The sequence below is a fragment of the Mauremys reevesii genome, linkage group 11 (assembly GCF_016161935.1).
Source record: "Mauremys reevesii isolate NIE-2019 linkage group 11, ASM1616193v1, whole genome shotgun sequence".
NCBI classification, from domain to species: Eukaryota; Metazoa; Chordata; order Testudines; family Geoemydidae; genus Mauremys; species Mauremys reevesii.
This window is the reverse complement of record NC_052633.1, coordinates 37,853,714-37,869,649: the sequence shown is the minus strand read 5'-3', so window position 1 is coordinate 37,869,649 and position 15,936 is coordinate 37,853,714. Positions and strand designations below refer to the sequence as shown.

At 41.3% G+C, this 15,936-nt stretch overlaps 1 pseudogene; it reads right to left on the bottom strand.

Annotated features, from left to right (window-relative positions):
- The window catches only part of LOC120374531, a 202,284-nt pseudogene that overhangs the window by 12,837 nt on the left and 173,511 nt on the right, over nucleotides 1–15,936 (bottom strand).

Here is a 15,936-nt window from a genome sequence, read left to right as displayed (position 1 = left end):
GGGGAAACTTTGGCAATGATTTATGTTAGTTTAAAGTGATCTAGGAGACGGGTGAAGATGACCCCACAGTAAGACGAATACAAGCCTGCTGCTAATGTGCAGATTCGCAATGTACTGGGTTCCTGGGAACATCTTACTCACAGTCCCGTAAGGAGAGTCCAGGCAGGATGCATACACACAGGGTAATCAGCCACAGCCACATTCTCTCATTCTTCCCTCTGACTTCAGGACTCAGACAAGCCTGATGGAAGAGTAGCCCGGCAGGGTTCACAGCTTTCAGCTCCATCTAGTCTCACAGCACTTACTGAATCCTCTCCACCTAAGGAAGACCTTCAGAAGTAAGCGTCTTCCTTTTAAAAAGACACTGTCACATGATTAATGTTCTGAGACATTTCTGTAGTTGTTTGTTGATGTTCTCTATTCTGAGTCGGGGAAGGGTTGGGATAATAGCATCTCTGTATTCTGAGCTGGCTTGAATGCTGACATCCTCAGATATTTTGGTCAAGTCATTTAATCATCACCTCAGTTTCCCTATCTGTGAAACGGGTGAACTATGTATTTTTCTACCTAACAAGGATGAACTGAGGATGAATTAATTAGTTTGTAAAGCACTTTGCTGATGAAAAGGAGATATAAGTGCCATGTATTTATTACTGATATCACATGACATTTTTTACTTATGAATGTAATATTTCTCTCTAAATTGCATATGAACCATGACTTTAAAATGCAATGATTTCTAACATTAGCTTCTTGGTTTGCATACTTAGCACTGTTTGCACAAGAGATGCAATGATGTGCATCAGCATAGCAGAAATTAATATAGAGCTCCAAAATGCGTATTGCATTCATCACTTTCCTGTTACCTTCTCGAGTTCCTCAATTTGTATGCGGTTCATTATGCATCCACTGAAAGGGTTTTCCATACTGGACATATGTTTTTACAGTCAGTTCTGACTACTTAGAGCCAGAGAAAACAGCTCAATTGATTGAATCTGTCTGCCTGCATTTCACTGAAGTAATTCTTGCACTGTTCCCTCCTGTTGTTTTATCTAATCTCCTCGGGCCCTTGAGAGTTAGGTGCCTACTTGCTTTTTGAAAAACCCACTACGTGCCTATCTGTATTGGTGCCTAAATACCTTTAAAAATTTGGCCCCTTAGTTTTATGATTGAGCAATGTCAAACAACCAATAACTCAGTACAGTGCAATCTTAACAAAATTCTAAACCAACCAACATAGAAAAATATCAGTATGCATTTGGCTCATAAGAAACTATGAAAAGAGATGCGTCAAAGAAAAGCTAATTTTCAGTTAACGGTCATGTGAAATGTAAAACATCAGTCTAATTCTCTTCTTCTTGCAGCTTTTCTTTTGAATTTATAAAAGGATTTCATTGTGATTAAAACATTTTAGAATTATCAGGGTACAAATTACAGAGAGATTCTACTACACAACATACATGTGCAGTTTCACCTATGTACGTAACCGAGGCTGTTACCCAAGGAAAAGAGTTATTAAAAAGAATCTCAAACACACTGAGATCCTCACAGATTAATATGTTGAAAATAGAGGTGATGCAATAAGTATAATTATGAAAGCAAAACATCTGGTTTTGATCAAAAAGAGCCATTTTCATCTTATCAAAATGATCATTATTGTTGCTGATCTGATTCTTTTCATATTTTACCTTTAGTTCTATTTCTGCTGCTGTGTGTTGTTTCCAGCTTTTCAACCAGAAGTATATCCCCAAAGAAATTACTCTTGGCAGCTGAAAGGCGTGCCGGTAATTCATCCTCAAGCATTTTCAACTCAATTTTAAAATAATTTTGCTGCTTTGTGAGTTCAGACTGAAATGAAGATGGCTAGTTTGCAAATCTATAAATCAAACAATGTTAATATAGGAAATATTGCATCTCTTTGCTTCAAACAAACTGATCGCCTAAACCTTCATTATAAACCTAGATTTTAGTAATTAAGTTTTGGATTAACATTAAAAGGAAGAAAATGTATAAATTGTGACCTTTTTTCTGATTATTATTAAACAGATATAAATCAGAAAAAATAGCTAATTATTGGCTATAGATTCCATCCTAATAAATCTGAGTTGAACATCCAGATTTATGTCTGACCATATCTTACAATTATTTCTGTGTACACCACACACCAGTCATGTCATCCTCTTTTAGGCAAAAACATGCAGAAGCAGGAAGAAGTCATACACAACATTAATAGCTTCAAAGCCATGGAAAACCTGAGGCATTATCCCCTTGGTTCATAGGGGTGGTAGCTGAGCAGACCTAACCTGGCATGTGCCTTAAGTGTACAGATCCTTGATGATTTGCAAAGAATCATGGCCCCAATGTCAGTCTGAGGGAATTCATGTGGCATGCCTACCCCACCAACAGCTGCAGAAGCAGCTTAGTGACCTTGCTGGCATTGGTCCCTGGTCTCCAGTTGCAACTTTGCAGTGAGTACAAGCCATAGATCAGGAGCATGAACTTCTCAGCACTTATCTGTGGCAAATCTGTGGGGTTCTGAAAGGATTATGCTATCTACAGGCAGTTCCCCAGGCCCCTTCTGATGACTGATACCTCCAACCCCCAGCCAATAGAACCCCACTCTTGTAGAGAGGTTGAGGAGAAGCTGCTGGGGAAGGAGTTGTGTAGGCTCTGCTCATAGGTTCTTCCTTGGCATTTTTCATGGCCCAGTTTACAAGATCCATTCAATGCATTCATTACTCGTTACATTGATTTATCCCTTTCTCCATTATTTCTCAGTTATCAAAGTGTGGCTTCCTCAGTGAGGATTCTGTGCATGCCAACTCCAAAGTACTAACACAGGTATCATCAGTTATTCTAAAGTAAAAAAAAATGGATGCCAAAATTTTACAAGTATAAAACGTGTATTTGTTCCACCCTCAAACCTTTCTGATGCGACCAAGCGGAAGATATTTCAGTCCAAAAGGAGCATTCCAAGACGAGCTTATACATGACATATCCATCTCAAACATAACTATAGTGTTGCCACTACAGTGCTCAATTGGCAACATTCAGACTTGGTGTGTGTCCACACCATGGGGAGGGAAGCTTTAGGGTAACATTTTCAAAAGTGCCCAAGTTGCTTAGCAGCTAAAGTCCCATTCTCAAAAGTGACTTGGACACTTAGGACCTAAGACTTATTTAAAGTCAGTGGAACTTAGTTTCCTAAATGCCTAAAACCCCAAATCCTATTGAAAAAATCCATTATGCTCCTAAATTAAATACTTAGGCACTTCGGAACATTTTAACCCTTCACAATAGGTAAAAAACCCAAACTCACATCAGTGAGTCTCAGAGCCCAGGCTTGCACTGTAGTGATAAAAATAGAATAGCCATTTGCACTTGGACTGGAGCCTGGGCTCTGAGACCCGCTCCCCTTGTTGAGTTTCACAGCCCAGGCTCCAGCCCAAGCCCAAACAGCTACACTGTTATTTTTAGCCCCATAGCACAAGCCTAAATCATTTTACCTGGGCTCTGAGACTCGTTGCCATGGGTCTTTCCCCCCACCTCCCCAGCATAGATGTGCCAATGAAGAGACAATGCATCTTCCCTCTTGTTTAGGCACACCCTCTTCCAGCCCAGCCCCACCCAGATTGCTCTGCCAGCCAGCTCCTGCTGCTCCCCATAGAGGAGCACAAGCTGCAGGTGGCTTGCAGTGGTGCTCACAGCACAGAGGGCTGGCACAGGTTTCACCACCAGCAGAGGCTAGCATTTCCCTTGCATTTCAGACACCCCAGGACTGGGGGCATTTGAGTCTGGGTTTTGTTATGGCCAATTTGAATTCAAAGGTGGCTTCACATTTGGATTTTGAATCCCACTAACATTTGGGAATATTCAGGTCCATGACTTTGGTTCAAGGTCCATCTATCTAACATCCATAAAGAGATTAAACTGATTCAGTGCAGTGTATGAGAGATTATAATCTGGCCCACTGAGCACAATGAACAAAAGTTCACCTGAATGCCTGCTGGGCTATATATATTAGTATGACAAGTACAAATCTATTGATGAAAGTGAAAAAGTTTGTTGTGCTGGTTCCTCCAGCAGGTGGAGGTGTCATTCTAAAGCACAATAACTAACATGACAAATGTTACAGTAACACACACACACGTATACCTTGAAGGGTTCTAAGTCTGGTCTTCCCAAATTGACAACGAGTGCCAACAACTGATCTTCTAAACCAGCTTGAGTAACAGTGAAATTGATTAAAGTGTTCTGGGCCTGGCTTTCTGGTTTGTAATGGAGAATTGCAAACTGTGTGTGGAGGATCAGCCAGAATTTAGGGTGAAACTTACATTCCTTATCCCCTACTCTAATATACCTGCGTGGGAGGGTTGGGGGGTGAGGGTGGAGGTGAAGGAAAGGAACATGGCAGTAGGAAATAATTGTGCTTCTGAAGAAATAAAATGTGAGTGAGAAGAAACTAGCTTGCCTGAAAAGTGAACAGGATGCTTGGCTCAGTTATTCAAGTCCGAAAGAGACTTGTAGTGTGTATTGGAACAGAAACTGCATTTCAAAAGTCATTCACATTCAGAATTGCAACCAAAATACAATTAGTAGCAGTAACTCTGTGAGTCTCAACATACCCGGAAATCCCGTCTTGAATCAAATGCCTCCCAAAGGAGTGAGAAATTCAAGCTGCCTTTCCACTCTGAGCTGGTGCACACCAGTGTATCAGTAGGCAGCATAAGGAGGGTTCTGCATGTAGTTGCGCTGTGGAGGGTGTCATGAAAAAACAACCCCCTGAGCGCAGCACGTTTCAGCGCTGTAAAGCGCCAGTGTAGACAGTGCCCCAGCGCTGGGAGCTACGCCGCTCGTGCAGGTGGGTTTTTTTAGAGCGCTGGGAGCACTCAGCCGTGACCACACAAGCCATGTTAAAGTGCTGGCGCAGCAACGCTTTAGCGTTGCCAGTATAGACTAGCCCTTAGGAAGGCTGTTCTCAATACGTAGACAAACTTAGAAGTAAAATTTAAAGTTAGGTGGGGAAATTAGGATAACAAGAGAAAAAAGATGAAAGGATCAGGACAGGAATGTGAGGATTGTGATGACTCCACTTTGGTCCTCAGTTTGACCTGTTTGATTAGGGACCTCACAGCTGCTGTAATTAGAACTAAATTTCAAGAGTCAGGATTTCGTTACTGTGGCTCACTAACTACTTTCTCCCAGTATGATTAAAGAGTAGAGAGAAAGAACTGAAGAAATTCTATGCTATTCCATTAATAGAGTTCTCTCTTGCCTAAATTGTAGGTAAGAGCTGCATTATGGCAACTTTCCCAGAGTTATGTGATTTAAAGAGATTAGACAAGGCGGGTAACGTAACAAGCTAGCATGTATGATCCCTATAGTCAGAAACAATCGTGGGCAATAGAGGCAATGACCATGAGAGATGGGCTAGTCTCAGTCTCTGGCAGGGCCATGGGATGGAAGGGAGTTGCACAAAGGGCTGTAGGTGAAGCTAAACTAGAGGGAAGGAAAGGGTTCAGGATTGTAATGGGGAGGAGGGGGAACTGCCACTAGATAAAAGGGGAGTGAATAGCTGAGGAACCCGCTCATATTAGCCTGTCTTTATCTCAGAGAGGAGGGTACACAACTTGAATGGAGGGGGATACAGCTCCCTATGTCAAAATAGTGAAATAAAGAAATCAAGTTAATAAAGTGGAGGATACAGCTCCCTTCCAGCCACTCCTCCTTTTGGGGAGAGGCGACAAGAGCATTGCTAAATGTTGCCTATTTTTGATCCCTGCATGGCAGCACATATGTTGGCATAACCCCTCCGGCGCTACAGTAGGGAAGTGAGGAAGATTCCATATTTGTGTGCTGGGAGAACCCTACTCATCTGGGTTTCACAAGGTCCCCGGGTAGTACAGCCCAGATTGTGCAGATAGAAACTTGGCCCAAACTTTAGTTTTCCCGTGTCAGGTGTGCATGGGTGTAAAGCCACACATAAGAACATAAGACTGGCCATACTAGGTCAGACCAAAGGTCCATCCAGCCCTGTATCCTGTCTGCCGACAGTGGCCAATGCCAGGTGTCCCAGAGGGAGTGAACCTAACAGGTAATGATCAAGTGATCTCTCTCCTGCCATCCATCTCCACCCTCTGACAAACAGAGGCTAGGGACACCATTCCTTACCCATCCTGGCTAATAGCCATTAATGGACTTAACCTCCATGCATTTATCTAGTTCTCTTTTAAACCCTGTTATAGTCCTAGCCTTCATAACCTGCTCAGGCAAGGAGTTCCACAGGTTGACTGTGCGCTGTGTGAAGAAGAACTTCCTTTTATTTGTTTTAAACCTGCTGCCCATTAGTTTCATTTGGTGGCCCCTAGTTCTTATATTATGGGAACAAGTAAATAACTTTTCCTTATTCACTTTCTCCACACCACTCATGATTTTATATACCTCTATACACGGAAGGGTTAAGCAGCTGGAAGATGCAGCTGGGCCCAACCATTCAGGGGCCATGCAGTACCCAGATGGTAGCACACCCAATCACACAGGTGCTGAAGAACTTTGATGAAAAGATACATTCAATATAGATAAACATAAGTGGAGAGATGGCTGATGGCATGATAGCAAACTGATTTACCTCCCTTTCTTTAGCATATGCCGTCCAAGTAGTGGGTCAGGTTACAAGTTCAATGGTTACACCTGAGTTCTCTATCAAAACAGGGTCTCCAGCAACAACTACCTGCTGTATAATATCAACATACCTGTAAAAATCCTCAGGGGTTGGGGGAGACATGGACACAGTGCTGGAGATGTTAGCGGACAACTCAGTTAATTATGTCACTGGATACTTTGAGGGGTAGCCGTTTGATAAGCTTACAGTAAGAAAACAGTTTATTAGAGTTTTTAATGCTTCCTGGGATACAAAGAAAACCGTTCATGATAAAATTAGCCCCCGCACCTTTTCAGTAGCTCAACAAATAAATGTTCCTATTCCTAATAATTCTGGTAACTGCCAACTAGCTTTTATCCTGCCTGACTCAAATGGATGACTTTCAAATCTAAGCCATATCTGCTTTTTATCCATTTGATCCCCCTGGAGCGGGGGGTCAATCAATAGAGGCCAATGTTCATCGTTTGTAAGAATAGTGGCATTTTGTGTGGACATGTATCACTAGGCAAGCCTTCATTGTTCCATTTAGCAATGGTTGCATCATCCGTCAGCATGGAGATCGGATCAAGACCTTCTGTCATTGGAATGGGGACCTAAAGTAATAAAGGTTAACTTTTAAATTGCTAGTTTCAATGGCTTGTGTGTCACAATATCTTTTCACACATATTTGTAATGCATATAGAGAACAAACTGCATCAACAGAAAAAAATGCATCACACTTCTTATCTTTTTACTAATCAACACATGAATGTAAGAAATTGGGTTATAATTTTAAATAGTCAAAAGACAGAGAATACACAAATTAAGATGAGCATACTGATCTCAGCTCTCCAGTGCTGCACATGTGGAAAACAATTTGACTGTCTGTGCAACATTCATTGAAGTATTTTAGAGTTATACATACAAGGGCAGAAGAGTGATCACTGTATATTAAACCTTTAGCAGTATAATCAGGACCCGCTGGGCCAATTTCCACACTCAGCTACACTGTCTCATAGCTATAAGAAATCCTTTGTCTTCAACTCAGTTACTGCAGACTTAGGGTGGTATAACAGAGCAGAATTTAGCTGTACACATGCCATGTGGGCAAGTTACCATGAAGCCCTCTGCTTTTTGTACATCCTGACTGTAGAGTGTTTAAAATTATGGCCTTAACATTATTACATTAATATAAATGTGTATATTTTATTTCCATGTTTTTAAGAAAAAAGGGATTCAGGCCCAAATTTTGCCCTGTATTAGCACAAAGTTGATCTAACACTGGCTTAACCAGCCCACAGAAGAGACATAATCAATTATTTTTTGTCAAGGTCTAAATTTCTTGGTCAAGGTCCAGACTCCAGAGGAAAATAATACAAAAATAAAATTAAGAGTAAGAGAATAAAAAGATTTTGTGGTCTGTTCAAAAGCGTCTGGAGGTCCAGATTTGGTCCACAGTCTGGCTATTGACTACCCTTGCCACAGAGCTACTTTACTGTTCCTTTGGCACCTGCTATTCCACCCATTGTTGCAAAGAGTCTATCTGGGGAAATGGAGGAATGTTTTCTTTATACACTGCAAGTCTTTAGTTGCTAGGATGGTCCCTTGGTGTTCTTGGGAGTCTGCATAATAATTTAGAGTAGCCTCCAGACTGCTCTAATTTACTGAGGCCAGCCTGGCATCCAGACAGCCCCAGGCTCAGGAGAGGATAAAAGCAGGCTAAGGCCAACTTTGCACTCTCCTCTCCCCTGAGCTGTGCCTAGCACTCTCTGGTCAAAGCACATGATTCACAAAACACTAATTACTATACTGCTTTCACTGTGAGCGTCCACGTTTTCATAGACAAAAGCTACTGTGTGGAACTCCACAGTGAAATCGCAGCACAAAACACTGGTATTATGTAATTATAATATTTTATAATATCTGAAATAAGATTATTACCTTAAACTTATGCTAAGTGATTCATAATAGTAACATCTCAAACAAATTAGTTAATCATATAAAACACTATATGTAACTTTTTCTTGCTCTCTTTCTTTCTTTCTCTTTCTTTGTAATTAGCTTGGAGACTGGCCCTCAGTCAAAACTAGCCACCTGGAAAGTTTCAGCTTGTAACATTCAGCTTTTTGTGAGTCATAAATGTTCAAAAAAGACTTTTTTACAATAGAAAAAAATATCTTTTTTCCCCATCCTTGCATAATTCAATACCAATGAATGGATTTTACTAAGGCTTGCAAAAAAAAAAATCACATTTCAACTGAAACCAAGCATGAAAAATTTCAGATGTAAAGGAAATTTTCATCTGAAGGAAAGTTATGAACATGAGACAACAGCAGGTTCAGATGGAAGTCTCAATGCAACCTTAACTATAGCATAGTTATAACCGAACACTAAAACTTGCTCTGTGCTCCACTGGTGCACAATGGAGGGGCGAGAATAGAGTATTAACAGCCTGTCCCCTCATACAAGCAGCAGGGAAGCTTCTCGCCACAGCACTCAGCAGAATACTGGCTGGGCCTGGCAGTTGCTCTGGGTTGCAAACCATTTCCCCAAGGCCTTTGGGTTAGTCTGAATGGCTAGCCCTCATCACCTAGTGAATATGTTTCAAACAACAGTAAGCACTAGCCAGTGGCATAAGTTGCTCTTGTTCAGGCGTGCACTTTGCTGATTTATTATTTCCAAATATACAATGAGATATTTGCAGAAAGTACATGTAAGCTACATGGTGAGTCAACAGGTAAAAAAAGGAAATACAGCAGATGTTGGATTTTTCTGATTAATTGTGCTTTTAAAAAAATAAACAGTATAAGCACTTCAATTAAGAAGGTGTGTGCAAGTCTTGAATTACCCTCTAGTTTGTCAAGTAAGGCAGCCACAGGTTTTGAACTAGCTCATGCCTCTATCTCTTTGCAAATGAACCAGCATAAGAAATAAAAGCTGCAGGTAGGAACATATCTCCACACAGAGTTTGCTCTTGTTCACAATCCCGAGGGACTGACTGAACCCGTCTCACATCTTCAGATTAAAATACAAGGATTAAAGATCCTTGTTAACTAATTGTGTACAAACAAACTGCTAAAAGGAAGTTATTGCTCTGGGAACATGTGGGGTTACTCACACATGTTAGAAACAAGACAAATAGTTTGGAGTTCGCACATAGCAAGCCTCATACAATTATGTTGCACAAAATATCCTGTGTTCAACGTTATGTTGATCTACTGAAGGTTGTTTTTGGCAGTGGGGGGGGGGGGGCGGGGGACAAGATCCAATCAACAGCATAGTAGTAAAGGGATAGCTATGCTTCATAGATGCAGGAATTTCTAGGGAAGGGTTAAAGCTTCATCTTGACTCTTGTTGGCTTTGGGGACTGGTGATATCCAGATGCCTTGTGAAAAATCAACTCAGGGCATTAGTGGTGGAAAAGTTGTTGAAAATGTCTGTTTGGTTATTTATATGAAATGAGTTGGTGGTCTCAGTTCTGTGATTAGCAAGCAGATGACCACAGCATTATTGGCACCAATCAGAGGCCAAAGATGGAATGGATACAGAGACAGAACTAACTTCTCAGGCCCTAGAGCTGATCTTTTGTGTCAGGACTGAGGGACACTGGTGAAGTGGCAGGGAAAACTTACACTGCCATTGCCTGTTTCAGGGCTTGATCTTGCATCCACTAGAGTCAATAGGAGATTTGCTATTAACTTTAACTGGTCCATGATTGATCCCTTGTTTTTTTTTCCTGTGGCTAGACAACTTCAGCTTCCAAGACTGTGCATTCAGTACTTTCCCCCAGGAATTAGAAGAGAAAACACAAGCACTGGTTATTTGTTAGTATACTGATGATTTTCAGAATGAAATTCCATTTAGGCTAAAAAAATTAATATACATATTAATGCAATAGAAAGATCCACTTATGTAGCACTTGCTCAAAGGGAATTTGGGGAAAGATTACCTTTCTAGTATTTGCCAGTGCAACGATCACTGCAGCAAGGGCTTTGGCATAAAGCTAATGAAATAATATGTTCTCAGCAAAAATTAAGAAGAAGAGAAATCAATCCTCTTGTTCACTAGGGATACAGTCTAAGAGTATTCACTTCATACAGGCCATGCAACAACCACCCAATGGTAACAGCTTTGAGTCATTACTGACGTTGGTTGGATTTGATACAATTATGTACAGGTGATAGAGTCAGTATCCCACCACCAATCCCTTGAGCTATCCAGTCTCTTCCCTGAACTGTTGCTTTGAGAGGTGCCTGGTGAAGGACTTGCCATTAAAATTCACCTGACTGTTGTCTTCATCTAGTGAACGACTCAACTTTTCTTTCCTTTCATCTCCGTCTCCTCCTTTAGATTATTTTTCATTATACGCCTCCCCTTTTCATCGCTCTGTTGCTATTCCAGTGCTTGTCAACCACAGCAGGGGGTCACGGTGGAACCAACCAATATGATACATTAGGCAGAAGAAAATAATATCTGATGCTCCAGAATAACCATTTATTGCAATAATTTTGAAAGGTCTGCTGTGTTAGAGCCTTTATTATTCTGTATTATGTCTGTGGTTTAATTTTAGAGGCATTAGTTTCCCACTAAAAATACACGATACTTTCAATTCAATTGGGATGTTAACATTTTAAATTATTTGATTTTGCTTTAAACAGAAACAGTGGGCCTTTTGCATTCTCCTTCAGTCAATCAATCCTTTCTATGGTTTCTGGAAATGCGGTGCTTTATTTTAAGTTCTGCCAGAGAGACTGAACAATATAATTTTACGTAATAACAAATAGATCTTTTATTTTTGCCATCCACATATTTGGTTATCCAAGTCAGCTTCAAATGACTGGCTCAAATTGCACAACACCTATAATGCCAGTAAACTATAGCAAGAGATTCCCCAAATGAATTTTAACATGGAATAAAATATCTGAAAAAAGTATATAAGGTAAAAAATCTAGTTGGATGACAAATGAAAAATCCATTAGTGAATATGGATTCCCCTGAGCCAACCTGAATCAACAGACAATATGGATTTTTGATAATTCATTGGTTTGCCATTATGTATTCTCTCTCATGTAATACCCACTGCACATCTCAGAGAGCTAATTAGAGAATTATCATATTACTTAACTAAGTAGCCCAAACTGTATTATTCTGTATGTACCCGAAGCAAGGGCAGTATCATTAGCATTGTTTAATTGTTGCTAATAAAGCCATTGCATCTTATTAAATCATAGTCATTGTCAATACCTACAATTCACTAGATCCATTCTTTTAATGTTCTTGGATGTGTTAGTTACTAGGTAATCTTACAGTTAATATATACCACAGTGAGGCAAAATATAAGAAAATGTAAAGGTCAAAAACATGTTTCTATTATGAAAAAAATGAATGATAATGACATAATTTTTTCAGCTCATCAGGTTCTTTGCTAAGTGCCTCTGTTATTGCCAGATCAGTAGTGTCTAACAAAGAAATGCTTTCTGTAGGCTGCTTCATTAGCCTGCCCTGTAGGACCTCACCTCCAGACCTTTCACTAATCTGTTGGCCAGCTCAATAGTCTTGTTAGTTCTATTCACTTCTTCCTGGCAGCGGATTTTCTCAGCTGTAGCTCTCTGAAAAGCAGTGGTTAAGGCAGCCAGGTTTGTGTCTAGTTCCTTCAAATAAAAACAGTAAGAAACAACTTTGGACATTGTAAGAACAAGTAAAAATATTTCTGCTGTCTTATTTTATATTTCTGAAAGTTAAATTATACGCTGTGAGAAAGATGTAAACATGACTGCTCTTAGCATCCTTTCCCAATTCACACCATCAGAGGGTACAGCTGGAAAGCAGTAGGAAAAAGTGGCAGTTCCTGTAATTTTTGCTATTTGTTCAAAACAGCATTAAAAAAAGAAACCACAGATTTGATCTCATGAGAGGGAAAGAAGATGGCCCTTTTTTTCAGAAAGGTGTCATCTCAAATTTAGCAAGCTTTAATATCATGTATTTCTTATACGATTGCATACTTTATAGGCGGTGTCAAAAACACTCGGTAGAGAGCTCCATTCGGAAGCTAAAGAGAACAGACAGGTTTAATCATGAGGGGTAAACATTTGCTAAACAGCATACACTACAAAGTTAGCTCGACGTAAGTTGCCTTGCGTCAACCTGTTAGTGTGTGTGTCTATGTTCAAATTTGTCTTTGGCTGACACAAGCACCCAGTTATAGTGACATGGTAAGCAGCTCTCCCTTGTGTGCAACTGCCCAACCCACCACAGAACTCCATGTACTAGACGCATTCCCGCCTGGGGTAGACAGGAAGTATTGTACCTCCTGGGCCTGGGGGAGAAGAGGCTGTGCAGGACTGCTACAGACCAGCCATAGAAATACAGACATATACGAACAGACTGCATGGGGGATGCAGGCAAAGGGCTACGATAGGGATCAGCAGCAGTTCTGTGTGAAAGCGAAGGAACCGTGGCAGGTGTACTGTAAGACCAGGGGGCTCAATATATCTGGTGCTGTGCTGTAGACCTGCCATTTTCACAAGAAGCTGCATGTCATACTTGCTGGAGACTCCATCAGCACCCTGCAGACCATGGAGAAGCTTGAGACAGAGACTCCTACTATGAAGAGGGAAAGGGACATCTGGTGGGTGGGGGGCTCCAGCCATGCCATGAGCCAGGACCATTTCAGGTATGTTTACACAGCTCACAGACATGAGCCTTGCAGCCCAGGTTGATGGTCTTCGGGGTATGGGACTCAAACTAATATTCTAAAAATAGCTGTGCAGACAACACTTTAAAGTTGTGGCTCAGGCTGGAGCTTGGGCTCTGAAGCCTAGGGGTGGGGTGGGGGGATTTCAGAGCCCAAGCCACAACTTTCAAGAGTTGCCTACATAGCTATTTTTAGAGCACTAACATGAGCGCTGCTAACCCAAGTCTATTGATCCAGGCTGGGAGACTTGCTTCCGCAGACTGCTACAAAAGACATTGTGTCAGACAGCAGCTCCTGGCACACTAGAGTATCTACCCATGGTATTCCACATTTTGCATTGACAAGCACTCCTGGTGAATACCTGCAGCATCCATGCAAGCAACCAAGATGCAGATGCACAAACTTCAGTGGCTGTATGCTGCTGTAACTTGCGTCAATCAAAATTTGTAGTTGTAGCCATGGCCTTAATAAATAAATAAATAGTAAATGGGATTTAGGCTCTTAAGTCCCTAAGTCACTTTTGAAAAGTGGCTGCCCAGTAGGGTGCTTTTGAACATTCTACCTAAGATTTGGCAAGAGGAAGCAGCTTGGGTCATGAGCCAACAATGCACTTAAATACACTCTCAACTATATGAGTGAGTAGGCCCGTTGGATCAGAGTCTCTTTTGTTCCCAGAGGACAGAGTGGAAGAGAGTTCAGCACAGGTGGTTGGTCATGAGCACTAGTGAAAGCGTGAGTTCCAACTCAGGAGCATCACAGCAAAGGAACACAAATAACTCCAAGAAGAGAAGCGCAGAATGACTTGGCTAGCGAATAGGTTGATGTGACATTAATAAAAGTATAGAGAATTTTGAAAGCCAAAAAGGCAATTTTAAATGTACTGCAAGGCCCCAGATCCAGTGAAGCACTTAAACAGCGGTGAAATCTGGAACATGTGCATACTCCCATTGGCTGTGATCTGGGATTTAAATCCTAAAAATACTGCAATTGGCCAGGATGAGATTGCATAACTATAACTTTAAGAATAATTCTGTCCTTTGTAGCTGATGGTTGAATCAGGTGACTTAAGAGCTCCATGTTTCAACCCCAGTTCCGCCACTCACTTGCTCTGTACACCATGGGAAAAATCAAAACCCCCTTGTGCTGTGGTTTGCCCCTCTGCAAAATGAAGATGATAATAATATTTAGCTACCTCTCTGGGGTGTTGTAAAGCTTCATTCATTAACAGGCGCATTGAAATCCCTGTGGCATTATAGGAGGGTAATGTATATAATACAGAACACATGTGGCTGGTACAGAAATTTTATTGGCATGAGTTTGGCATGACCAAGTGAGTTATACAACACAAACATTCCTAACAAGGGCTGTTACATATAGGTCAGATAAAGAACAATGCAACTGTTATACCACACCATCATATCCCCAGGTATATCACAGCAGACGAGTGAAGAGGCTGGGCGTAAAGGTGGTTTTCTGCTACCTTCCTGTCCCCTGCATGGGGCACGTTACTGCAGCCGCAGGCTCAGGAAGGATTGCCAAGGCACGTTGGCCCAGCTCCTCTTAGGCACTTAATGCCCATTGATTTAAATGGGAATTAGGTGCCTAAATACCTATTGACCTCTGGCTCCACCTCTTGTACTGGAGAGGCCAAGACACCAGTCCCATACCAGCTAGGCATGCCCCATATACTGGAAGAAACCTCAAGCAGCATTACATCCCCTTTGTGGTGCTGGAGGGGCTGAGCACATGGCCAGGAGGGTTATGCTATATATTTAACAAACTTTTTTAAAACATTAGGGAGAGTTGGAACTTTTTTACTGGAATAATTTTGCGTCTCTCCGCCCACCGAGTACAATGAACCAAACTGTAAATCCCTCAGATGCAGAACTATATGGCTAATGGAATTTTAGAGACCTCTAAAATCATGATTTTGAAGTTCAATGTCTCTGAACTTTCCAGGGTTAGAAGCAGGAGCAGCGTGCCCCCTGGAATAACTGGGTCATTGGGCTGAGGCTCAGTGTGAGAGCAATGTCATTTTTGGCAATTTCGTTTTTAATAAAAGGCAGCTGTCTGAAGGGGAAAAAATAGGCAGACAGTGAGGAGATAGAGAGGAAACCCCTGTTTGTGATTATTCCACGAAAGAAATAGTTCCAGTTCATGTAGGTTAAATATATGACCTGTGGACTGCTGCCAGAGCCAGTGAACCGCTGGTGAGCTTATGAATAAGAGCTGTTTGGGGAACTGGAAGTTGCCTGGGGGCAGTATTAACTTACCTAAGCAATTTTCTCAAGATTTCATCATATGAAATATTACATGCAAGAAAATGGAACTCGCTTTTAGGTACTACTTTTCCCCCGCCCTCGTTTGCTACTCCTTTTTGACATGTGCACCCCTTCCCGTGCCCACACAGCCTGGGTAAGTTGTGTCTGAATTCTAGTAAGGAGAGAACAACAAACTGCAGGTGAATTTAGAAAGCCATGCAGCACTATTTCCCATTCAATTAAAAGTCCAAGACAGTCAGAGCCCCTGATGTGTTACCTTTCATTTGACTACCCACATTTTTGACTTTCTGCAAATAATGTACTAAATGGATAAAAGAAGA